Here is a 27,471-nt window from a genome sequence, read left to right on the forward strand (position 1 = left end):
GACATCTACTTCAATAACAAATGTTGGTTTGGTCCCAAATAATCCATAGTTATATCCAAACAGCGGCGTTTTGTTCGTGCGTTCAAGACACTATCCAAAGGGTAACGCGCGAGCGCATATCGAGACAAAAAAAATCTAAATGTTCCTTTACCGTACTTAGAAGCTTGTCAAACGCTGTTTAAAATCAATGTTTATGCTATTTCTCTCGTAAAATAGCGATAATATTCCATCCGGACAATAGTGTATTCATTCAAAGACGAAAATAAAAAACAGCATGGTCTTGTGAACGTGCATCTCCAATCTCTTAGTCACCAGACTGACCACTGACAAACTGTGCTCCTATACTTTGCCCAGAGACGCCTCAATCCGCTTTCTGAACGCTTTAGAGAGCCAATGGAAGCCTTAGAAAGTGCCACGTAACAGCTCAGATACTGTAGTTTCGATAGAGAAGCAAAAGAAGGACTACAAATTCGCAAACAGGCCACTTCCTGCTTGGAATCTTCTCAGGTTTTTGCCTGCCATATGAGTTCTGTTATACTCAGACACCATTCTAACAGTTTTAGAAACTTCAGAGTGTTTTCTATCCAAATCTACTAATAATATGCAAATATTTGACTCTGGGTCCGAGTAGTAGGCCATTTAATTTGGGTACGTTTTTCATCCGGACGTGAAAATACTGCCCCCTATAGCGAACAGGTTAATGTGAGTCTGGAAGGAGAGTTTACAGTTTAACCAGACACCTAGATATTTGTAGTTGTCCACATATTCTACGTCAGAACCGTCCAGAGTAGTGATGCTAGTCGGGCGGGAGGTTGCGGGCAGAAATCGTTTGAAAGCATGCATTTAATTTTACTAGTATTTAAGGGCAGTTGGAGGCCACGGAAGGAGTGCTGTATGGCACTGAAGCTCGTTTGGAGGTTTTTTAACACAAAGTCCAAGGAAGTGCCAGATGTATACAGAATGGTGTCGTCTGCATAGATGTGGATCAGAGAATCACCAGCAGCAAGAGCGACATCATTGATATATACAGAGAAAAGAGTTGGCCCGACAATTGAATCCTGTGGCACCCCTATAAAGACTGCCAGAGGTCCGGACAGTATGTTGAATGGGAATGGTGTGGGCGTACCCCAACAACAGAATGCTGTGGGCGTATAACAATCATTACAAATATTCTCATAAATAGACCGCTGATTGGTCAGCTCTGTCAAAGAGCAATCAAGTTCTACGAGGAAATAGCAGCATTTTTTAAACGGTCAGATTGAGATACAAGTTTGAGGTGGGGTTTTTTAAGTATTTTTCTCCAATTTATGCTATGGCCACAAATATGAGTAAAGGGCGTGTCAACAACATTATTTGGGTATGAGTTAACAGAATATACACTTTTAAAGTTAGATTTTTAAAACCTTGTCTGTATTTACTCTGTGATTGAAGAAATGTCTCCCTTGTTGCATGTAATTGGCAGTATCATAGAGTGGAGTCTACTTACCCTGATAAGTCTCCGTCTTCGCAATCATAGAAAACGTCCATAGACCCGTCACTATTCATGGACAGAGAGCTGGGTGAGTCTGGTCTCTCCTGATGGATTGGGCTTCAACACAACAGAAACAGACCTTCAGTCTCTAGTCTAATCTAGACTAAAGATGATAATGTCATGTCACTGATACCAGGTCAGAGACAACATATATAGTCAATAAAACATGCCAAGAGATTTATGTCTGTCCCCACAGTGTCCCCACAGTGCCCCCACAGTGCATTGCTGAAAATCCTAATGGTTTCAGATCAGTGGTTTCCAGCCTATGGTGCTCCGCATTTTGCAGTTGTTCCGCGATTTATTGTATATTTTAATATTAAAATACAACATTGTAACTGTTGGGAGTACTAAATGGTATTGAAAGTAATTGAAGGGTTTTATTCCAAAACGCTACATATCAATTTTCAGGAATGTTCGTAAATGAGCTTTTATTGTTTAAAGAAATTATGAATGTGTTTTTTCACTATCTAATCATGGCATGGGGTTGTTCAATGACAGACATGTATTTGTTTAAAATATATCACTTGATGATTTCAAGAAATAATATATATCTGCCTCACTCTCAGAGAAATCAGTAGTACTGCTAGGTTTTACACAGTCAAATGTGACCGACCGGCTCAATTCTGTCTTATGTAGCAAAATTTGAAATGTTTTTTTTTCACATTGGATAATAGTGGAGACTCAGAGCTAGAAAATGGTATATCGTACACTACAGGTGAGGAACAATGGGAAAGTCATTCTGCTTTGAAAGATGATACATTTGTATCTCACTTTTGAGAAAATGGCCTTTGAATGTGTTGGTTCCTACTGGAGAGCTCTTCTTTGTCTACAAGGCTGTTACTTTGGCAGTAATGTCTCTCATCTAAATAAATAGTTTTTTTATATCATTAACTAAATGTATAATGTTTTTGGTTTATTACAGTTTCATTGTTTGTTTTAAGCAATAAATTATTATTTTATGGTTGTAAGCGGTAAAATGAAATAGAAAATGTTATATTTTGCGAGAAATTACCACTTTAGTAAGGAATTACACATTATTCAGTACTACTGCAGTTGCTACATAATTCCAATAGATGGCAGCATAAGACCACAAATGACATTTCAGAAGATCAGTTTCTCCCTGGATGCATCACCACTCCCCCTGACAGGAAAACTCCTGTGTGAGCTTCTTTCTGTCCCTTTACACACTGCCAACGCAAGAGGAAGGACTGAAAAAGCATTTAACAGATTACTGTTTTTAAATTACACTTAATGAATGTACTAGGAAAATACGTTTTTGAATATTAATTTGTTAAATTAATATTAAAACCTATTGATCATCGTTATATTAATGGTCAAATTCATCGCGCAAGCGAGGTAAATTTGCTAACCGGGAGGGTTGCATAATGTAATTTATTGGTGTTGCATGCTATTTTATGTCAATCATATTGCTGCTTGTAGCCTATAACTAATGCTTTGCGGTCTTATGCTGCCATCTATTGGAAATATTTAGCAAATAAAAGTTATTAATTCACTTCCAGACATTGGTGAGGCAGCTGGGAATAAAAAAAATTGAATGTGTCCAGCCTGCTTGAGGCGCCCGAAAATAATATTGAAAAGATTGATCCATGGACACAGAGGGGTTAAACACTAAAGTTACCGTCTATCTAGTGAAGAGAGGAGAGCCGGACAGAGGTAGCCAGCATCCATCAACGAGAGAGGGAGGACAGGATAACTAGGATGCTGCTGGTAGAGTAGCTAGCTAGCTTACCTAGCTGTACCGACTAGCTAGGATAACTAGGATGCTGCTGGTAGAGTAGCTAGCTAGCTTACCTAGCTGTACCGACTAGCTTCGCTAGCTAGCAGGTCGTTCATCTGTCCCTCGTCTCGAGGATGATTACAAATCTGGTGAACCACAAATTGAAATGAGGATAGCGAGTGAAAAGGATCTGGCTACACTCATACTGTCCCTGACCGTAACGCAAAAAGCTAATTGAACAATAAAGTTTGGTGTCTCAACACTGTAGCGAATTCCATCGTTATTCCCCAAGATCACCTCAGCCAACTCTGCGCACAACTGCGTTAAGAACGGAGCAGAAGATACCTTTTTGTTGTTTGCTGTAACTAATGGACAAAGTTGTATTGTAATGTATGTATTGTATTGTAATGTATTGTAAAAAAGTAAGCCAGAGTTGACGCGGGCCATTCTTCAAACAAAGAGATGCCTCCCTGACCACCAGTGTGTTGGATATGATGAAGATCAATTCAGCGAAGAAGAACCTCTAGAGTTCTGATCAAATAACCCTATAAAAGGGTTCTATGTAGAACTTTAGTGGTTCCGTATATTAAGCAAGATAGAACCCTTTTTGGTTTAAACAGGAGTGAATAGCGTGTTGATATAATGGTAATATTGTCTGAATTCCGCTTGTAACAACAATCAGAACTAGTAAAACAATAAAGTTATGCCTGCCAACATATTAGGCAATAATTAAGAGTAGGCTAAATGATTGTGTCATGCTAAAATGTTATAGATATGTGTGTGTGTGTGTGTGTGTGTGTGTGTGTGTGTGTGTGTGTGTGTGTGTGTGTGTGTGTGTGTGTGTGTGTGTGTGTGTGTGTGTGTGTGTGTGTGTGTGTGTGTGTGTGTGTGCTGGTGAGACAACCACATATCACAGTCAAATATACAGGATACAAACATTTCATTCCAGCTGTATAGTGTTTTGCAAAAGAAAAATTCATACACAAAAAATCTATGAATTAAAATCTTAGAACAACAATATTTTACAGACTCCTGAAGGTACCCATAAGCAATCATTTCTGATGAAAAATAATAAATGTGAAAAAATTGTCGGTATAACATTTTAGAAACAAAGTTCTTAAACGACATTGTCATCTCACCTCTTAGTTTTGGTGTCATGTCCCCCAGAGAGACTCATTTTAGAGGCAGGGCCCCCCTCCTCTCTCTCCCCAGAGAGACTCATTTTAGAGCAGTGTCCCCTAAACAGAGATCCAACATGTTGGTTGTGGTTAACACAGTGACCCCTAAACAGAGATCCAACATGTTGGTTGTGGTTAACACAGTGACAACTAAACAGAGATCCAGCATGTTGGTTGTGGTTAACACAGTGACAACTAAACAGAGATCCAGCATGTTGGTTGTGGTTAACACAGTAACAACTAAACAGAGATCCAGCATGTTGGTTGTGGTTAACACAGTGACAACTAAACAGAGATCCAGCATGTTGGTTAACACAGTGACAACTAAACAGAGATCCAGCATGTTTGTTGTGGTTAACACAGAGACAACTAAACAGAGATCCAGCATGTTGGTTGTGGTTAACACAGTGACAACTAAACAGAGATCCAGCATGTTGGTTGTGGTTAACACAGTGACAACTAAACAGAGATCCAGCATGTTGGTTGTGGTCAACACAGTGACAACTAAACAGAGATCCAGCATGTTGGTTGTGGTTAACACAGTGACAACTAATTATTGAAGGTCAATTGTTCTCATGTATTAATCATCTCTTAGAGAAATAAAACCTTTACTAACAGACATAGAAACAGTCAGGTGATTTAATGCATCACATGAACATGTAGTTGTGACATTTCATCTCCATGGTAACTGTCAATAATAATAATAAGTCACTGTTTGTTAAGGTAGTTATAGACAGAACAACAATAATAATAATAATAATAATAATAATAATAAGTCACTGTTTGTTAAGGTAGTTATAGACAGAACAACAACAATAATAATAACAATAATAATAATAATAATAATAATAATATTAATAAGTCACTGTTTGTTAAGGTAGTTATAGACAGTACAGCAACAATAATAACAATAACAATAATAATAATAATAATAAGTCACTGTTTGTTAAGGTAGTTATAGACAGTACAGCAACAATAATAATAATAATAATAAGTCACTGTTTGTTAAGGTAGTTATAGACAGAACAACAACAATAACAATAATAATAATAATAATAATAAGTCACTGTTTGTTAAGGTAGTTATATACAGAACAACAACAATAATAACAATAACAATAATAATAATAATAATAATAAAATAATAAGTCACTGTTTGTTAAGGTAGTTATAGACAGTACAGCAACAATAATAACAATAACAATAATAATAATAATAATAAGTCACTGTTTGTTAAGGTAGTTATAGACAGAACAACAACAATAACATTAATAATAATAATAATAATAATAAGTCACTGTTTGTTAAGGTAGTTATAGACAGAACAACAACAATAACAATAATAATAATAATAATAATAATAAGTCACTGTTTGTTAAGGTAGTTATAGTCAGAACAACAACAATAATAATAACAATAATAACAATAACAATAATAATAATAATAATAATAAAATAATAAGTCACTGTTTGTTAAGGTAGTTATAGACAGTACAGCAACAATAATAACAATAACAATAATAATAATAATAATAAGTCACTGTTTGTTAAGGTAGATATAGACAGTACAGCAACAATAATAATAATAATAATAATAATAATAATAATAAGTCACTGTTTGTTAAGGTAGTTATAGACAGAACAACAACAATAATAATAATAATAATAATAAGTCACTGTTTGTTAAGGTAGTTATAGACAGAACAACAACAATAATAATAATAATAATAATAAGTCACTGTTTGTTAAGGTAGTTATAGACAGAACAACAACAATAACAATAACAATAACAATAATAATAATAATAATAAGTCACTGTTTGTTAAGGTAGTTATGGACAGTACAGCAACAATAACAATAATAATAATAATAATAATAATAAGCAGGACAGAGAATGTACTGTATATAACCTACATATCATAGATGACCAGTCTAAACCTGTTCAGATCAACATAATGTTATAGTCCTACCAGTAGCAGGACAGAGAATGTACTGTATATAACCTACATATCATAGATGACCAGTCTAAACCTGTTCAGATCAACATAATGTTATAGTCCTACCAGTAGCAGGACAGAGAATGTACTGTATATAACCTACATATCATAGATGACCAGTCTAAACCTGTTCAGATCAACATAATGTTATAGTCCTATATATCAGTAGCAGGACTGACCACCTACAAATCAGTTTTCAGTCTAAATACCAGAGCATGTAGCCTAGACCTGATATTATCACAACATTTCCTACAGAGACCTTCAGGTCAGTCAGCATGATAAAGGATCATATCTCAAGCTTTGTCTGACCACAACATAACTTTGCAATAGTTATATTTAGCCTACAGTGGACTTACCAGGCTGCTCGTCTCCCTTCAAATTAACACATTTATCCCACTTCTAATGTTGCTGACAAGTGTTTGCCACAGTTTCAACAGCCGTTTTGTAACTGTGGAGGCTACTTTTAATTTCCTATGAGGAAATCACATCACTTCAGTCACGGGATGTGGACGACTGGTTTTCTTGCAGAGGAAGTAGCCTCTATTACAATCTCCAAAAGCCTTTTTAAATCTCAAATACAATACAAGTTTAAAATTAACTGCATTGCAGCAACGTTGTCCTGCAACAGGATGATCAAATTAAGATCTTACATTTGTACAAAGATTGTCTTTTTCTGAATAAGGCCGTTTAAGTTATTAGCTATGATGGTGCAACTGTCAGCTGCTGTAAACCTCTGTGATTGGATGTTATGACCCCCATCTAAACAGTTTATTTCCTTATGCTGTGGCCCTCACCAACTGGCATCTGGCCCATAGAGACTAAAGGACTATGCTGTGGCCCTCACCAACTGGTCATCTGGCCCATAGAGACTAAAGGACTATGCTGTGGCCCTCACCAACTGGCCATCTGGCCCATAGAGACTAAAGGACTATGCTGTGGCCCTCACCAACTGGCCATCTGGCCCATAGAGACTAAAGGACTATGCTGTGGCCCTCACCAACTGGCCACCTGGCCAATAGAGACTAAAGGACTATGCTGTGGCCCTCACCAACTGGCCACCTGGCCCATAGAGACTAAAGGACTATGCTGTGGCCCTCACCAACTGGCCACCTGGCCCATAGAGACTAAAGGACTATGCTGTGGCCCTCACCAACTGGCCACCTGGCCCATAGAGACTAAAGGACTATGCTGCACACCGCAAACAGCCATCTCTAAACTGGGGGAAGGAATTGGGAAGGTAGAAAGATAACAGTGAATATGAGACATGGGGGAAGGCTGAAAGATAACAGTGAATATGAGACATGGGGGAAGGTAGAAAGATAACAGTGAATATGAGACATGGAGGAAGGTAGAAAGATAACAGTGAATATGAGACATGGGGGAAGGTAGAAAGATAACAGTGAATATGAGACATGGAGGAAGGTAGAAAGATAACAGTGAATTTGAGACATGGGGGAAGGTAGAAAGATAACGGTGAATTTGAGACATGGGGGAAGGTAGAAAGATAACAGTGAATTTGAGAAATGGGGGAAGGTAGAAAGATAACAGTGAATTTGACTGCATACATGTTTTCTCCTTCTTATAGTGTTCTTACAAAGCTGTGTTCTGTGGTTTATCAGCTGGTTTACTGAAACTGTCACGTCTCCTCCAGCTCCCCCCCCGGCGCGTGAAGGCGCCAGGTTGCCCTGCATCACTCACTCCTATCCACGACCTGCATCACGCACTCCTATCATCCATTACGCACACCTGCTTTCCCTCGTCACGCACATCAGCGTTATTGGACTCACCTGGACTCCCTCATCACCTGTTTATTTCCTCCCCTATATTTGTCAGTTCCCTGCTCTGTTCCCTGCTGCTGTATTCATTGTTTTTGTCTGTTACTCGTTTTCTGACGCTGTTCCTGTCTCGTTCCATATTAAGTATTTGACTCCCCGTACCTGCTTTGTCTCTCCAGCGTCATCCCATGTGACAGAAACTCTGGTTAGTAGGAGGTGAAGACAATAAATGATCTCAGTTCCTTAAACTATTCAGCTTTAACCAGTATTGGCCATGTTACCATGGAGACAAATGATGTGCCCAAAAAACTAATAACTTTCAGTCAACAGTCTCTTCTGTGTAGCTTCACTCCGTAGCCCACATACTAGTCTGTCTCTAATGATGTCATTTACAACACCATTCAACTCACAGTGTTCTGATAGTTTCTTTAATGCAGCAGCAAACATTGGTACAATTCAATAATGATGAGACGGGAGACAGGAATCAGTTCAGCCATTTATCTGGAACGTGAACATCACAACACATACAAACCCCCATGATGCTCTGCGGCACAATTCCAATACACAGCAAATACATAATACATAAGTAAATGGACACTAAACAAAACTCAGAGGACTTTAAATGTTTAGTTATAGAAAGTAGGGCCATGGGATAGGGTCAGAAAGGTCAGTATGTTTGATAACTGGTTACAGAGGTGACATAACAAGCATAAGGTCCATTATAACACAGTGAAGTAGAGGTGGGAGATAAAAGCAGACATGGACAGTGAGACGGTGTGAGGAGGTCAGGGGTCAAACACTAGATCAGGACAGGTAGAAATGGCAGGGCTGGAAATAGACAGAGACACATTCTGATCATGGCAAGACAAATCTCCTTCGCACAGAGAGGATCAGGCTGTTGATTGTGGCCTGTGGAATGTTGTCCCACTCCTCTTCAATGGCTGTGTGAAGTTGCTGAATATTGGTGGGAATTGGAACACGCTGTCGTACACGTCTATCCAGAGCATCCCAAACATGCTTAATGGGTGACATGTCTGGTGAGTACTCAGGCCATGGAAGAACATTTTTTTTCAGCTTCCAGGAATTGTGTTCAGCAACATCGGGCCCGTGCATTATCATACTTAAACATGAGGTGATGGGTGTGGATGAATGGCACGACAATGGGATCTCATCACGGTATCTCTGTGCATTCAAATTGCCATTGATTAAATGCACTTGTGTTTGTTGTCCGAAGCTTATGCCCATTCCATAACCTCACCACCACCATAGGGCACTCTGTTCACAAAGTTGACATCAGCAAACCGCTCGCCCACATGATGCCGTACATGTGGTCTGCTTTTTTTAGGCCTGTTGGACGTACTGCCAAATTCTATAAACCAACGTTCAAGGTGATTTTGAGAAATTAGCTTTAAATTTTCTAGCAACATCTCTGTTGCACATTCCTGCAGTCAACATGCCAACTGCACACTCCCTCAAAACAGAGACATCTCTGGTATTGTGTTATGTGAAAAAACTGCACATTTTAGAGTGGCCTTTTATTGCCCTCAGCACAAGGTGCACCTGTGTAATGATCATGCTGTTTAATCAGATTGTTGATATGCCACAGCCTGTCAGGTGGTGGATTATCTTGGCAAAGAACAAATGATCACTAACAGGGATGTAAAGACATTTGTGCACAACATTTGACAGAAATAAGCTTTTGTGTGTATGGAACATTTCTGGGATCTTTTATTTCAGCTCATGAAACATGGGACCAACACTTTACATGATGCCTTTATATTTTAATTCAGTGTATTTACAGGAATAAGCTGGCCCAAACTGGTGTGTGTGTGTCATGTGTGTGTTGGTCCAGTGTGTGTGTGTCTAGTGTGTGTGTGTGTGTGTGTGTGTGTGTGTGGGTCCAGTGTGTGTGTGTTTCCAGTGTGTGTGTGTGTCGGTCCAGTGTATGTGGGTCCAGTGTGTGTGTGTGTGTGTGTGTGTATGTGTGTGTGTGTGTGTGTGTGTGTGTGTGTGTGTGTCTGTGTGTGTGGTGTGAGAGAGTGTGTGTGTGTGTCCTGTGTGTCCACTTTGTGTGTGTATGTGTGTGTGTGTCCTGTGTGTGCGTGTGTGTGTGTGTATGTTTGTGTGTGTGTGTGTGTTATTTGTGTGTGTGTGTGTGTGTGTGTGTGTGTGTGTGTGTGTGTGAGAGTGTGTGTGTGTGTGAGAGTGTGCGTGTGTGTGTCCTGTGTGTGTGTCCAGTTTGTGTGTCCAGTGTGTGTGTCCAGTGTGTGTGCCTGTCCGTGTGTGTGTGTGTGTGTGTGTGTGTGTGTGTGTGTGTTTGTCCAGTGTGTGTGTCGAGTTTGTGTGTGTCTTTCTGTCCAGTGTGTGTGTGTGTGTGTCTGTCCAGTGTGTGTGTGTGTGTGTGTGTGTGTGTGTGTGTGTGTCTAGTGTGTGTGTCCATTGTGTGTGTGTGTGTCCTGTGTGTGTGTCCAGTGTGTGGGACCAGTGTGTGTGTGTGTGTGTGTGTGTGTGTGTGTGTGTGTGTGTGTGTGTGTGTGTGTGTGTGTGCCCTGTTTGTCCGGTGTGTCTGTGTGTGTCAAGAATGTGTGTGTCAGTGCTTGTGTGTGTGTTTCCAGTGTGTGCGTGTGTGCCCTGTTTGTCCGGTGTGTGTGTGTGTGTCAAGAATGTGTGTGTCAGTGTGTGTGTGTGTGTGTTTTTCTGTCCAGTGAATGTGTGTGTGTCTCTGTCCAGTGTGCATGTGTGCCCTGTGTGTGTGTGTGGTCTGTGTGTGTGTGTGTGTGTGTGTGTGTGCCCTGTTTGTGTGTCCAGTGTGAATGTGTGTGTGTGTGTGTGTGTGTGTGTGTGTCCAGTGGGTGTGTGTGTGTGTGTGTGTCCACTGTGTGTGTCCTGTGTGTGTGTGTCCTGTGTGTGTGCCCTGTGTGTGCGTGTGGTCTGTGTGTGAAGAGTCCCACATTTCTGAGGTTCGGCAGTGGCCTGAAGGTATGTTAGGTTCAGGAGTGGGTTGCTGAGGTCCGAGTCTGATGGTTTTCAGGGTGGGCCCCTGTGGCCCCCCTCCCAGCAGTGTCTGTATGGGATAGGACTGTAGTCAGAAGGTTTTCAGGGTGGGCCCATATGGCCCCCCTCCCAGCAGTGTCTGTATGGGATAGGACTGTAGTCAGAAGGTTTTCAGGGTGGGCCCATATGGCCCCCCTCCCAGCAGTGTCTGTATGGGATAGGACTGTAGTCAGAAGGTTTTCAGGGTGGGCCCATATGGCCCCCCTCCCAGCAGTGTCTGTATGGGATAGGACTGTAGTCAGAAGGTTTTCAGGGTGGGCCCATATGGCCCCCCTCCCAGCAGTGTCTGTATGGGATAGGACTGTAGTCAGAAGGTTTTCAGGGTGGGCCCATATGGCCCCCCTCCCAGCAGTGTCTGTATGGGATAGGACTGTAGTCAGAAGGTTTTCAGGGTGGGCCCCTATGGCCCCCCTCCCAGCAGTGTCTGTATGGGATAGGACTGTAGTCAGAAGGTTTTCAGGGTGGGCCCCTGTGGCCCCCCTCCCAGCAGTGTCTGTATGGGATAGGACTGTAGTCAGAAGGTTTTCAGGGTGGGCCCATATGGCCCCCCTCCCAGCAGTGTCTGTATGGGATAGGACTGTATTCAGAAGGTTTTCAGGGTGGGCCCATATGGCCCCCCTCCCAGCAGTGTCTGTATGGGATAGGACTATAGTCAGAAGGGTTTTCAGGGTGGGCCCATATGGCCCCCCTCCCAGCAGTGTCTGTATGGGATAGGACTGTAGTCAGAAGGTTTTCAGGGTGGGCCCCTGTGGACCCCCTCCCAGCAGTGTCTGTATGGGATAGGACTGTAGTCAGAAGGTTTTCAGGGTGGGCCCATATGGCCCCCCTCCCAGCAGTGTCTGTATGGGATAGGACTATAGTCAGAAGGTTTTCAGGGTGGGCCCATATGGCCCCCCTCCCAGCAGTGTTTGTATGGGATAGGACTGTAGTCAGAAGGTTTTCAGGGTGGGCCCATATGGCCCCCCTCCCAGCAGTGTCTTCTCTCTTCAACTGCTGACCTCATCTGGAGTTGAGTTCCACATCCCTCATTGTCCTGGTACCATAGCAACTGGCCTGCCCTATCAGGAACTGAAACCAGATGTGACCCTTTGCCTCCTTCCTTAGAAATATGAATTTTCACCAGTAACATGTTTGAACAGAATATGATCTTTCTGCACTTCCCCTTGTCTCACTCAGTAACTTTCCATCCCCAAAGTTCCTCTTCACCCTTCATTGAGCCCCTTAACATCTCCATGTATTATTCAGAATGTGATTCAGATTGTTGTGTAATTGTGAGTTGTAATGGAGTCCTTGTTCTCAATGGGACTGCTAAAACAGATAGATAAAGGTGTTAACCTCTTATGGCTAGGGGGCAGTATTTTCACGGCTGGATAAAAAACGTACCCGATTTAATCTGATTATTAGTCCTGCCCAGAAACTAGAATATGCATATAATTATTAGCTTTGGATAGAAAACACTCCAAAGTTTCTAAAACTGTTTGAATGGTGTCTGTGAGTATAACAGAACTCATTTGGCAGGCCAAAACGTGAGAAGATTCTGTACAGGAAGTACCCTGTCTGACCATTTATTTGCTTTCTTTGACATCTCTTCCAAAAACTAAGGATCTCTGCTGTTACGTGACACTTCCCACGGCTCCAATGGGCTCTCAGAGCCTGGGAAAAACCTGAATGACATAATTCAAAGCCCTGGCTGAAACACAGGAGCGCTTTTGCTAAGTGGTCTATCAGAGGACAAAGGGCTTAGGCGTGGGCACTGGCCGCCCCCACCTTTCTGTTTTTCCCTCTGTTTACAGACACGCAGATTCCCGGTCGGAATATTATCGCTTTTCTACGAGATAAATTGCATAAAAATTGATTTTAAACAGCGGTTGACATGCTTCGAAGTACGGTAATGGAATATTTAGAAATTTTTTGTCAGGTTATGCACCATGCGCGCGACCGTGATTTTCCATTCGGATAGTGTCTAGAACTCACGAACAAAACGTCGCTGATGGAACATAACGATGGATTATTTGGGACCAAACCTACATTTGTTATTGAAGTAGAAGTCCTGGGAGTGCATTCTGACGAAGAACAGGAAAGGTAAGACCATTTTTCTTATAGCAAATATGATTTTGATGAAGGCTAAACTTGCCGGGTGTCTAAATAGCTTGCCCGTGATGGCTGGGCTATGTACTTAGAATATTGCAAAATGTGCTTCATCATTATTCAAATCCCTCAAAAATGCAAAAACTTAAATTTTTCAAACATATGACTATTTTACACCATTTTAAAGACAAGACTCTCGTTAATCTAACCACACTGTCCGATTTCAAAAAGGCTTTACAACGAAAGCAAAACATTAGATTATGTCAGCAGAGTACCCAGCCAGAAATGATCAGACACACATTTTTCAAGCTAGCATATAATGTCACATAAACCCCAACCACAGCTAAATGTAGCACTAACCTTTGATGATCTTCATCAGATGACAACCCTAGGACATTATGTTATACAATACATGCATGTTTTGTTCAATCAAGTTCATATTTATATCAAAAAACAGCTTTTTACATTAGCATGTGACTAGCATGTGACTAGCATTCCCACCGAACACTGCCGGTGAATTTACTAAATTACTCACGATAAACGTTCACAAAAAGCATAACAATAATTTTAAGAATTATAGATACAGAACTCCTCTATGCACTCTATGTCCGATTTTAAAATAGCTTTTCGGTGAAAGCACATTTTGCAATATTCTCAGTAGATAGCCCGGCATCACAGGGCTAGCTATTTAGACACCCAGCAAGTTTAGAACTCACAAAAGTCAGATTTACTATAACAAAAATGTTATTACCTTTGCTGTCTTCGTCAGAATGCACTCCCAGGACTTCTACTTCAATAACAAATGTTGGTTTGGTCCCAAATAATCCATTGTTATATCCAAATAGCGGTGTTTTGTTTGAGCGTTCAAGACACTATCCGAAAGGGTAAGTAAGGGTGACGAGCATGGCGCAATTCGTGACAGAAAATTTCTAAAAATTCCATTACCGTACTTCGAAGCATGTCAACCGCTGTTTAAAATCAATTTTTATGCCATTTTTCTCATAAAAAAGCGATAATATTCCGACCGGGAATCTGCGTTTAGGTAAACAGACGAAAGAAAATAAAGCATGGGGTCGACTCGGGCACGCGCCTAAGCCCATAGTACTCTGATCGGCCACTTGCCAAAAGCGATAATGTGTTTCAGCCAGAGGCTGCCTCGATATCGTTCAGCTTTTTCCCGGGCTCTGAGAGCCTATGGGAGCCGTAGGAAGTGTCACGTTATAACAAAGATCCTCAGTCTTCAATAAAAAGAGCCAAGATGAAACACAACTTGTCAGACAGGCCACTTCCTGCATGGAATCTTCTCAGGTTTTGGCCTGCCATATGAGTTCTGTTATACTCACAGACACCATTCAAACAGTTTTAGAAACGTTAGGGTGTTTTCTGTCCAAAGCCAATAATTATATGCATATTCTAGTTACTGGGCAGGAGTAGTAACCAGATTAAATCGGCTACGTTTTTTATCCGGCCGTGTCAATACTGCCCCCTAGCCCTAACAGGTTAACGGTGTATCAATGTAAATCTGATATAGAGTGGAATGTACTGTTGACCAACCCATATATTTCAGCAGGGAAGTGTTCCTCACACCATCATTTCAAATGGTAGGACATGTGTCCTGTTGAAGCTAACTGGCTGATGGTAGGACATGTGTCCTGTTGAAGCTAACTGGCTGATGGTAGGACATGTGTCCTGTTGAAGCTAACTGGCTGATGGTAGGACATGTGTCCTGTTGAAGCTAACTGGCTGATGGTAGGACATGTGCCCTGTTGAAAGCTTACTGGCTGATGGTAGGACATGTGCCCTGTTGAAGCTTACTGGCTGATGGTAGGACATGTGTCCTGTTGAAGCTAACTGGCTGATGGTAGGACATGTGCCCTGTTGAAGCTTACTGGCTGATGGTAGGACATGTGCCCTGTTGAAGCTTACTGGCTGATGGTAGGACATGTGCCCTGTTGAAGCTTACTGGATGATGGTAGGACATGTGTCCTGTTGAAGCTAACTGGATGATGAAGGACAATAACCTAGTATGCCTATTTACAGCAGCATATTTGTAACGGTTGTTGCCGTGTTGAATGGACCAAACGGCAGACGGAATGTGGATACTCATCTTTTTAATATATATGAGCAAAGCATCCACAGGAAAAACAATAACTACAGGCTACATACAAACAAAAGACTAGCAGTGTTAGCACAACCACCCACAAACCCAAGTGACAAACATACTCCGAAATATATGACTCCCAATCAGGAACAACGATCCCCAGCGGTTCCTGATCAGGAGTCACAAGACTAAGACAGAAACAGACATACTAGACAACACATACAGACTTCTTCTGCCACGTCCTGACCAAAATACTACACCACTACTCCCTCTGCTGGTCAGGACGTAACAATATTATTTAATAGTTGTTATACCAAAATTAATTGATGTCAATTGAATAAAAAAATATATAATTTTACATGATAAAGTTCCCAAACTATAACCTAATAAGATTCTGATTCCTACAGGTTATGAGTCACTTTTGTAGGCATCGTGATTTATGAGTAATGAGAAAACAATCAGCAAAAGCAAATACTTAGATTGAATATGTAGGCAAATTCCGTAATCAGTGGACCTGCGTGAGGGGTGTCATGAAGAATGAGGCCGTTTTGAAGGGGCTGATACAGTGTTACCACTATTTAGGGTGTTTTGAAAGGGCTGATACAGTGTTACCACTATTTAGGGTGTTATGAAGGGGCTGATACAGTGTTACCACTATTTAGGGTGTTTTGAAGGGGCTGATACAGTGTTACCACTATTTAGGGTGTTATGAAGGGGCTGATACAGTGTTACCACTATTTAGGGTGTTATGAAGGGTCTGATACAGTGTTACCACTATTTAGGGTGTTATGAAGGGGCTGATACAGTGTTACCACTATTTAGGGTGTTATGAAGGGGCTGATACAGTGTTACCACTATTTAGGGTGTTATGAAGGGGCTGATACAGTGTTACCACTATTTTAGGGTGTTATGAAGGGGCTGATACAGTGTTACCACTATTTAGGGTGTTATGAAGGGGCTGATACAGTGTTACCACTATTTAGGGTGTTATGAAGGGGCTGATACAGTGTTACCACTATTTAGGGTGTTTTGAAGGGGCTGATACAGTGTTACCACTATTTAGGGTGTTATGAAGGGGCTGATACAGTGTTACCACTATTTAGGGTGTTATGAAGGGGCTGATACAGTGTTACCACTATTTAGGGTGTTTTGAAGGGGCTGATACAGTGTTACCACTATTTAGGGTGTTATGAAGGGGCTGATACAGTGTTACCACTATTTAGGGTGTTATGAAGGGTCTGATACAGTGTTACCACTATTTAGGGTGTTATGAAGGGGCTGATACAGTGTTACCACTATTTAGGGTGTTATGAAGGGGCTGATACAGTGTTACCACTATTTAGGGTGTTATGAAGGGGCTGATACAGTGTTACCACTATTTTAGGGTGTTATGAAGGGGCTGATACAGTGTTACCACTATTTAGGGTGTTATGAAGGGGCTGATACAGTGTTACCACTATTTAGGGTGTTATGAAGGGGCTGATACAGTGTTACCACTATTTAGGGTGTTTTGAAGGGGCTGATACAGTGTTACCACTATTTAGGGTGTTATGAAGGGGCTGATACAGTGTTACCACTATTTAGGGTGTTATGAAGGGGCTGATACAGTGTTACCACTATTTAGGGTGTTTTGAAGGGGCTGATACAGTGTTACCACTATTTAGGGTGTTATGAAGGGGCTGATACAGTGTTACCACTATTTAGGGTGTTATGAAGGGGCTGATAGAGGGGCGGAGCTAGCTTGTTGGAGTGAACGGCTGTGTGTGAGAGGCTCCTGCAACTTTTTTGCGAAATATTCTAACTTAACCTACTTTATGGCACTTTTTACAACAAACGTTTCTTTCTAATACAATATTGTAACTTTCTATGTGAAAATGCCGAGTAATAAGCGACCAAAGGACAATAAATCCACTTCGGAGGCCTACTCCCCGCCAAACAACGAGACAGACATGACGGAAGGCACAGGTAACAACGTGACACTTACAGAACTTACCCGGGCTTTGGGAGAACTACGTGTTGCTATAGCTGAGGATCTTAAGGCTACTATTGCTGAACTGGACACTAAAATTGAGAGCACCATTCGAACGGTCGCCTCGCAGGGCCAGAGTATTGTGGACCTTGAGAAAGCTTCTGAATTCAACGCTGGTAGGATCGACGAGTTGGAGAAGCTATGCACGTCATTGCAGGATAGTGTACAGAGGCTTTCTGTGAAAGTGGTCGACCTGGGGGGCCGATCCAGACGTCACAACCTTCGCGTTGTTGGGCTGGCAGAGGGGATAGAGGCTGGCTCTCACCCCACCGACTTCTTTGCCAAGCTATTGAAGGATGCAATGGGATCGGATGTTTTGGCTTCAGATCCCCAACTGGACCGTGCACATCGCGCCCTTGTCCCAGTGCCTCGACCGGGCCAACGTCCTCGCCCAGTAATCATCTGTTGTCACAGTTTCAAGACCAAGGATCTTATCCTGCGCGAGGCTCGTTTGAGGGGCAACCTGTTACATAAAGGGCACCCCTTCCGTGTCTACAAGGATTATGCGCCCGATGTGGCAAAGCACCGCGCCAGCTACAGAGATGTCATGACCAAACTCTACAAACTCCATCTTCGCCCAGCCTTGCTCTTCCCTGCAAGACTAAGAATAACCCCGCCTTCCGGAGAGAAGATTTGGCTCTCCTCGGTCTTGGACGCAGAGAAGTTTATCCGGGAATATACGCCAATCCCCCGTACAGGTTAGAGTGCCTTGTCATTGTGTGTTAGGGTCTGCTCATGGACTCGAACCCATACTATACCATAACGGGTGAAACCGTACTAAACGGTCTCGACAGGGCCTGCCGAACATGTAACACGCTGAGCTGACCAATGGAGGGCGGTTAGAGCTCTCATTTAACGTCAGTTTCACTTTAATTCCGACTGGGTTCGGGGTGGTGCCTGTTTGGGAGGCCTTCCAGGTATGATCATTGACACTTTCGGATGGATATACTCATGTTCCCCCATTTTTGTTTTGTTTCGTTATTTATTTTTAAATTCTTACATTATTCCTATTACCATACCAGTTATTTATTGCTTGCGGGGGTCTGGGGGTGATGGCTGGGAAGGGGCAGACGCAGACACCTGGATAGCAAGTTGATGTTTTGTGCTGTTCTGCCTTTGTCATAGCCTGGCCCGCTCTCACGATTAGATTCCCACCAGCCCTCCGTGGTGCTTGTGTCTGTGTAGGTGTGCGTACATATAATTACTATGTGTACTTTATTATTATTTTCTCTTAGCATTTTAGTATTAGGTATGTGTATATTTTAAATTAGTGTAGATTACTATTCTGGGGTGTGTATGTAGATGTGTATCTGTATATATATTTTTTTAAATATTTATTTCTATAAGTATATATTTTTGGATGTGTGTGTATGTGTACGTTGATGTGTATGTGTGTAAGTGTATGTGTGTGTGTGTGTGTATGCACGTGTGTACGTATGTGGGTATGCGTGTATATACTTGCGCATGGGTGTGTGTAGGTAGGTATGCACGTGTGTGTGTGTGTATATATGTGCACGTGTGTGTATGTATGTATGTATGTATGTATGTATGTATGTATGTATGTATGTATGTATGTATGTATATGTACATGTGTGTGTATGTATGTATGTATGTATGTATGTATGTATGTATGTATGTATGTATGTATATGTACATGTGTATGGATGTATGTTTGTGTATGTGTGTGTGTGTATGTATATGTGTGTATATGTGTTTGTGTGTATGTGTGTGTATGTGTGTGTGTATATGTGTGTATATAGGTATGTATGTGTGTATTTATATATATATATGTATGTATACGTATATATATATATGTATATATATATATATATATATATATCACTATTGTTTTTTTAGTTATTAAAAATAATTTTTTTAATTTTATTTAAAAGGGAAAAAAAAAATGTATTTTTTTTAATTTGTATTATTATTAATTATTATTTTTTTGATTGGGGGTACGTTCAATTTATCAACATCCTTGTTCCTAACCCACAATATGTAATTGTACTGCTGTCTATGTCGGTTGCTGATGGTTTATGTTTAGACCGGCATTGCTTAGCAATGTAATCTTGTGATGCTATATCTTGCTTATCTCAGGGATTGACCCAACATGAAGCTTAATTGCACAATATGTTTAAGTTGCAACTTATTCTGTTTAGGTTTATTAGATGCTATCGGAACACTTTAATCGCGGGAGCCTCCTCAGTTCAGATGTTAGTAGAAGTTCTAGGATAATGAGAGGTGAACGTATAGTTGGGATTTTATTTTTGTTTTACCTCTTGTTCGAGGTCGCGCCGTGCTTTTTTGGCATCGGCCAGACAATGTGTTTATTATTTTTATTTTCATGTTTTTTTCTCTCCTTTTTGTGTATGCCTGTTAAATGTGGGTTGATGGGAGGGGTAAATGTTGGGGAAAGTAGGGGAACAGGGTGGAGAGTAAAGGTGCTTGCAGGGGGGGAGGGGTGGGTTGGATACTGCTCGGGTGTAGGTGCTACATATGCTGATCGTGATGGTTTGGTGCGCCTTCTTACCTTTTTAGTAACTTACATGCTATGCAGGCCACCGTAGGAACTACAAATGAGAGGAGGGCGGGGCTTACATTCACTTCCTGGAATGTCAAGGGTTTAAATGAACCAATTAAGAAGGCAAGGTCCTAGCCCACTTGAAAGCACTCTCGTCTGATATTATATTTTTGCAAGAAACCAATCTGAAAAACAATTCTCATAACAGACTTAAATGTAAGTGGGTGGGGCAAGTGTATCACTCTAACTTCTCTGCCAAAACGAGAGGCACAGCGATTCTAGTACGGAAAGGAATTCCCTTTCAACATAAAACCACTATTGTGGACAAAGAGGGTCGTTATGTGATCGTAATAGAAGAGATCCACTCTACTTCTGTAACTCTACTAAATATATATGGGCCAAACATTGATAACCCCTCTTTTTTCAAAAGAGTCCTTGCCCTGATTCCAGATATCTCCCATACTAACCTGGTCATTGGAGGGGACCTCAACTGTGTACTAGACCAATATTTGGATAGATCCTCTACCCGGTGAACCCCTACCTCCTATTCAAGCGAATTCTTGAATACTTACATAAAAAATTCGAACTTATTTGATATATGGAGGATCTGTAACCCTACGGGTAGGGAATACTCCTTCTACTCTCATGATATATGGAGGATCTCTAACCCTACGGGTAGGGAATACTCCTTCTACTCTCATGATATATGGAGGATCTCTAACCCTACGGGTAGGGAATACTCCTTTTACTCTCATGATATATGGAGGATCTCTAACCCTACGGGTAGGGAATACTCCTTCTACTCTCATGATATATGGAGGATCTCTAACCCTACGGGTAGGGAATACTCCTTCTACTCTCATGATATATGGAGGATCTCTAACCCTACGGGTAGGGAATACTCCTTCTACTCTCATGATATATGGAGGATCTCTAACCCTACGGGTAGGGAATACTCCTTCTACTCTCATGATATATGGAGGATCTCTAACCCTACGGGTAGGGAATACTCCTTTTACTCTCATGATATATGGAGGATCTCTAACCCTACGGGTAGGGAATACTCCTTCTACTCTCATGATATATGGAGGATCTCTAACCCTACGGGTAGGGAATACTCCTTTTACTCTCATGATATATGGAGGATCTGTAACCCTACGGGTAGGGAATACTCCTTTTACTCTCATGATATATGGAGGATCTGTAACCCTACGGGTAGGGAATACTCCTTCTACTCTCATGATATATGGAGGATCTGTAACCCTACGGGTAGGGAATACTCCTTCTACTCTCATGATATATGGAGGATCTGTAACCCTACGGGTAGGGAATACTCCTTCTACTCTCATGATATATGGAGGATCTCTAACCCTACGGGTAGGGAATACTCCTTCTACTCTCATGATATATGGAGGATCTGTAACCCTACGGGTAGGGAATACTCCTTTTACTCTCATGATATATGGAGGATCTCTAACCCTACGGGTAGGGAATACTCCTTCTACTCTCATGATATATGGAGGATCTGTAACCCTACGGGTAGGGAATACTCCTTCTACTCTCATGATATATGGAGGATCTCTAACCCTACGGGTAGGGAATACTCCTTCTACTCTCATGATATATGGAGGATCTGTAACCCTACGGGTAGGGAATACTCCTTTTACTCTCATGATATATGGAGGATCTCTAACCCTACGGGTAGGGAATACTCCTTTTACTCTCATGTTCACAATGCTTATACTCGAATTGACTACTTTTTGGTTGATGCTAAACTACTCCCCTATACCTGTAATGTGAGGTATCATGATATTATAATCTCTGACCACAGTCCACTCACCTTCTCCCTGAGATTGGGTGATGCTAAACTACTCCCCTATACCTGTAATGTGAGGTATCATGATATTATAATCTCTGATCACAGTCCACTCACCTTCTCCCTGAGATTGGGTGACATCGTACCAAACGAGAGGGTCTGGAGGTTGAATCCTCAGCTCCTCACAGAACCAACATTCTGTGAACATCTTAAAGATCAAATTACATTTTTCTTTGATACCAACGACAACACAGAGACTTCCCCAGCATTATTGTGGGAAACGCTGAAGGCTTATTTGAGAGGCTGTATCATCTCCTTTCAGACTGCCAGGAGTAGGCAAAACAGAAGAGAATTGGTAGAACTGGAGGGACAAATTCACTTACTGGATAGGGAGAATGCTAGACACTCATCTAGGGAGAAACATAAAAAATTATGTCTTTAAAATTTAAATACAATCAGATCCTCTCTGCTAAAATTGCTAAATCTTTTCTCTATGCCAAGCAAAAATATTTTGAGTTTGGTGACAAACCACACAAACTACTCGCCAGACAACTTCATAAGAATGTGAGTGACCGAATGATTCACAAAGTTAAATCTGCATCTGGGGAATTACTCTCTTCCCCCAAAGACATAAATGACAGATTCCGTCAGTTTTATGAGACTTTATATACATCTAAAGCGGACCCTAACCCCTTAATTATGCAAAACTTTTTGGAGGACTGTAATCTTCCTGCCCTGAACCAGGAAGACTCTAACTTCCTGAATAAGGAAATATCTCTTGAAGAAATTAGAGAAACAATAAAATCTCTAAAGAGTGGCAAGACCCCGGGCCCAGATGGATACCCGAGTGAATTCTACAAAACATTCAGCAACATGCTCTCTCCCTACCTACACAGAATGTTGGTTCAGGCCAACGAGGATGGAGTGCTCCCATCCACTTTGGATGAGGCGTTTATTACAGTTATACATAAGAAGGGTAAGGATCCGGAAGAGGTAGGGTCATACAGACCAATATCCCTCCTTAATACAGACCAAAAGATTTTAGCAAAAACTTTGGCTAACAGGCTGAGCACTTTAATTGGCAAATTGGTCCATTCAGACCAGACCGGCTTTATCCCTAACAGAAACTCATTCTTCAATCTCAGGCGCCTATTCAACATTGTGTATTCTCAGAGGTTACCTAACGTGGACCTAGCCGTTATATCTCTTGACGCTGAAAAGGCCTTTGACCAAGTTGAGTGGCCCTATCTATTCAAGGTCCTACAGAAATGTAATATTGGAGATGGGTTCATAAAGTGGATCCAGCTTTTATATAGGAACCCCTGTGCGAGAATACTCACTAACCAATCATTGTCGCCCCGATTTAACCTTCACAGAGGGACAAGGCAGGGTTGTGCGCTGTCGCCTATGCTCTTCGCCCTAATTATTGAACCTCTCGCTCAAGCGATCAGATCTCATGCAGCAATACACGGCTATAATACTAAACATACTCTAAATAAGATTTCCCTATACGCAGATGACATTCTCCTCTATGTAACAGAACCCCAAGATAGTATTCCAGCTATTCTGGAGGTGATTAATTTGTTTGGTACCTTCTCGGGATACAGAATAAATTGGAACAAGAGTGAATTAATGCCCATTCGGTTGCAAAACACCTCCTGGCTAGAACATCTTCCAGTTAAGCTATCTTAAGATAAATTTACCTACCTTGGAATTGTAGTTACCAAACAATACTCCTTACTATTTAAAGATAATTTCCCCTCTCTGATGCAAAAACTTAAGGCAAACATACAATTTTGGAGAACTCTCCCAATTTCTCTGCTCGGAAGAATTAATGCCATTAAAATGGTCTTCCTCCCACAACTGCTCTACCTATACCAGAACATCCCAATATTCATACCTAAAGCCTTTCATAAACAACTGGACTCTATTATCAATCCTTTCATCTGGGATTATAAAACACACAGGATAGGTAAAAAACACCTCTGTAAATCCAAGATGGAAGGAGGATTGTCTCTCCCAAACTTTATATTTTACTACTGGGCCGCCAACCTCCGCGCTGTTACGTTTCTGCTGGATGACGCACTCCCGCCACCCAGCTGGCTTAGTATGGAGCGAGAGGAGTGCCACCCCTTCTCTATTGGTGCTGTGATTCTGTCACCTGTCAATCTGGAGATGTCACTTTACCGTAACAATCCTATTATACATAGCACAGTCCAAATCTGGAAGCAAATTAAAGTCCACTTTGAGCTTAGACCAATATCATTCATGCTTCCTGTTGCCAGGAATCCCTCCTTTGCCCCCTCTAACCTTGATAACACCTTTGAGCGTTGGGGAGAGTTGGGGATAAGTACCATAGGGGATTTATATATAGGGGGGACCTTTGCTTCCTTTGAATCGCTGAGGGAAACTTAATCTTCCCAGATGTAACTTTATCAGATACCTACAAATTAGAGACTATGTTAGAAAACACCTCCCAACATTTGGGAATGCTAAACCTTCCATGTTTGACGGATGCATAAAAATATGCCCCACCTCAGACAAACTGATATCTTGTATATATGACGCTTTTCAATCTGTTAGCGCACCGTCTACTGATGCCATTAAGGCAAAATGGGAGGAAGAACTAGGGACTGATATATCGGTGGCAGACTGGGAAGATAGCTTGGAGTATATCCACACCTGCTCCGTTAACTCCAGACATCATCTCATACAATTCAAGGTATTACACAGATTACACTACTCCAAAACCAAACTGCATAGGATATTTCCTGGTACATCCCCTATGTGTGATAAATGCCAGACTGAGCAGGGTACACTACTCCACTGCTTTGCCCTATGCTCTAACTTGTATGGGTATTGGTGTGGAATTTTTGGGGTCCTCTGGAGACTTCAATAGACCCAGACCCGCTTCTGATAATCCTGGGAGTGTCCGATTCCCTAAACGGATTAACCAACTCCCAAAAACAACTCATCTCTTAGTCTCATTTCGGCAAAAAAATTAATCTTGTTGTTTTGGAAAAAGAGGGAAGTGCCCTCTACCAAATTATGGCTCAGCGAATTGGCAAACACTGTACACTTAGAAAGAATTAGATATATTCTGAACAATAAATTATCAACATTTGATCAAATCTGGCAGCCTTTCTTTCCTCTCTTACTTGGACCAGGAGGCGCTGTGAATTTGCACTTTTTAACGCACTCTCAATTGTCATATGGTAATCTACCTTTGGACAGCATGTGCTGGCCCCGCCACCCGAGCAGTTGGGAGGGGAATAGGGTGGAATAAGGGGGGGATAAAGGGGGGTATAAGTGGGGGGGGGTTACATCGACCCTTTTTTCTTTCTACCTGTCCTTGTTTTGTAATATTTGTTTTGTGCCCAGAACTCTGGGTCTTTTGGTTAATGTCTGTTCTCTTATGTTTAGATAAGAACTGTAAACTTGTCTTTTATACCTATACACCATTCTTGTGTATGTGTTCAATACAAAATATTTGAACGAAAAAAATCAATTGCGAATGACAATAATTCCATAAAGTATTTCAGTAAAAGATTTCCAGCTCTCGCCCTTTCGATAAACACTCGGCATAAAAGGGAAAAATGTAATGCTCTGATCCAGTAGGAATGTCATAAAATACCTGATTACTTCTTATTCTTTGCACAAATAGCCTACAGCTGTGTCTGTCCCGAACTCACAGGCACGGGAAACTGAGGGCCCAGAATATTTTATACAATGTTGCAAGCTTGCTATCTCGAGTTTCGGGCCGACCCAGTTGATATGTTTCAAGTTCGTTGTAGACAGTCCATGTGCAGCCAATGTGATTTTTAGGATATTTATTTTTTAACTGCAGAATGCAATGTTTTTATTATTTATTTAACTTTTATTTGTTGGCTTTATGTAGGCTATTTTTTTTACATAGTTGGCAATGGCAATAAAAGTTACTTTTGGATTTGTATAATTTTCATTTAGATTGTCTGTGATTAATCTACATTCTATGATTTTGAAATATTATTATAAATGAAATGAAACTGTTCCACAAAAATGTGCATATGAAAATCATAACTGGCAGACAGATTGGTAGAAATGGTCAGAGAAATTGGCACTCCAAATGGAAAAGGTTGCTGACCGCTGGTGTAGCCCATTACCGGAAACTACAGAATTTCTCTCTCTTCTGGTTAGGTTATCTTGATCTCTGGCTCCCTCCAGTCATTTGTGTGTCTTATTTAATCAAACAGCTTAAAGCATCAGACCAGTTCAGTACATATAGTTGATTTTATAAAAACACATGGGGCGATTGGTAGAAAGAACAGATGACTCTTGGTTGACCAAGATGTATTTTAGTTGGGGACAGCACTAGAACATGATTTTGGGGCCGGCCGTGATTGGGAGTCCCATAGGGCGGCGCACAATTGGCCCAGCGTCATCCGGGGTAGGCAGTCATTGTCAATAAGAATTTGTTCTTAACTGACTTGCCTAGTTAAATAAAGGTTACATTTAAATAAATAAAACAATTGTGTTTCATGACAATCCATTTTTTACAGGTATGTCTTGCCTTTAATGTAAGGGCATGAAAAAAAATTGGCTGAATATTATACAATGACTTATCAACAGCTCTAATAATTTGCCTCCACAGGAAATCTACACTGGCAGTTACAGAATATACTATATAGCCTAGAAACCTGGTTAAACTATCATTATGACATCATGGATGAATTCTAGAATACACTATATAGCCTAGACACCTGGTTAAACTATCATTATGACATCATGGATGAATTCTAGAATATACTATATAGCCTAGAAACCTGGTTAAACTATCATTATGACATCATGGATGAATTCTAGAATATACTATATATCCTAGAAACCTGGTTAAACTATCATTATGACATCAAGGATGAATTCTAGAATATATTATATATCCTAGAAACCTGGTTAAACTATCATTATGACATCATGGATGGCCAGTCCTTGTATTCGTAGTGTAGTGAATTCAGGGGGTAGCCCTGAGCTGAACTCAAACCTGGGTCCAGTGACTGTCAAGCCAACACCTTATAACTGTTACGCCAAGATGTCTGAACTTCTTGAAGAGGTCGCTAGGTGTTGGGTTACGGTTGCTACAATAGCTTTCTCTATGAATGTGAGAGTGGTTACACTTCTCCTTCCCCCATCCCTCAGCTGTTTACCAAACCAAGTCTCTGGGCAGCCATTTTGTTGCTGTTTAAAAAACCCACACAACCCAGCAATCTGCAGTTCAAACAATAACAAAATCTGTCATTCCACCACTGTTTTGGTTATAAGATGATGATGGGGTTGGAGAAATGTAACTACTTTCAAATTCATAGACAGACCTATGGATACAAGGACTGACCATCCATGATATCAACATTATAGTTTTAACCATGTTGAGGCTATACAGTGTTGGTTTACATTGTTTCTAAACATTGGAGTAAAAAAAGCTTATTTGGGTTTCTGATGGGGTACAACAGTTGAACTAAGCTCATGAGGCATGTGTTATATTCTTCAAGAATCAATGGCTATAAATAAATAATTTAAAAAGTCTAAATATGGATGTAGCAATTGCATATTTGAAACCGGGCCCAGATATCCAGTTTCCTCCTCTTCTTCCTCCTCCTTCTTCTTCTTCT

At 41.1% G+C, this 27,471-nt stretch overlaps 1 long non-coding RNA gene across 1 annotated transcript; it reads right to left on the reverse strand.

Moving 5' to 3' along the window:
• Positions 1 to 1,289: 1,289 nt before the first annotated feature.
• LOC115191100 (uncharacterized) lies at positions 1,290 to 4,448 on the reverse strand. Its single transcript, XR_003877531.1, has 2 exons — positions 4,409 to 4,448; positions 1,290 to 1,588 (listed from the first exon to the last, which is right to left on the reverse strand). It is a non-coding gene; the product is annotated as an uncharacterized LOC115191100 (long non-coding RNA).
• Between the last annotated feature and the right edge of the window lie 23,023 nt (positions 4,449 to 27,471).

Source organism: Salmo trutta, unplaced genomic scaffold (assembly GCF_901001165.1).
Source record: "Salmo trutta unplaced genomic scaffold, fSalTru1.1, whole genome shotgun sequence".
Classification (NCBI taxonomy): domain Eukaryota; kingdom Metazoa; phylum Chordata; class Actinopteri; order Salmoniformes; family Salmonidae; genus Salmo; species Salmo trutta.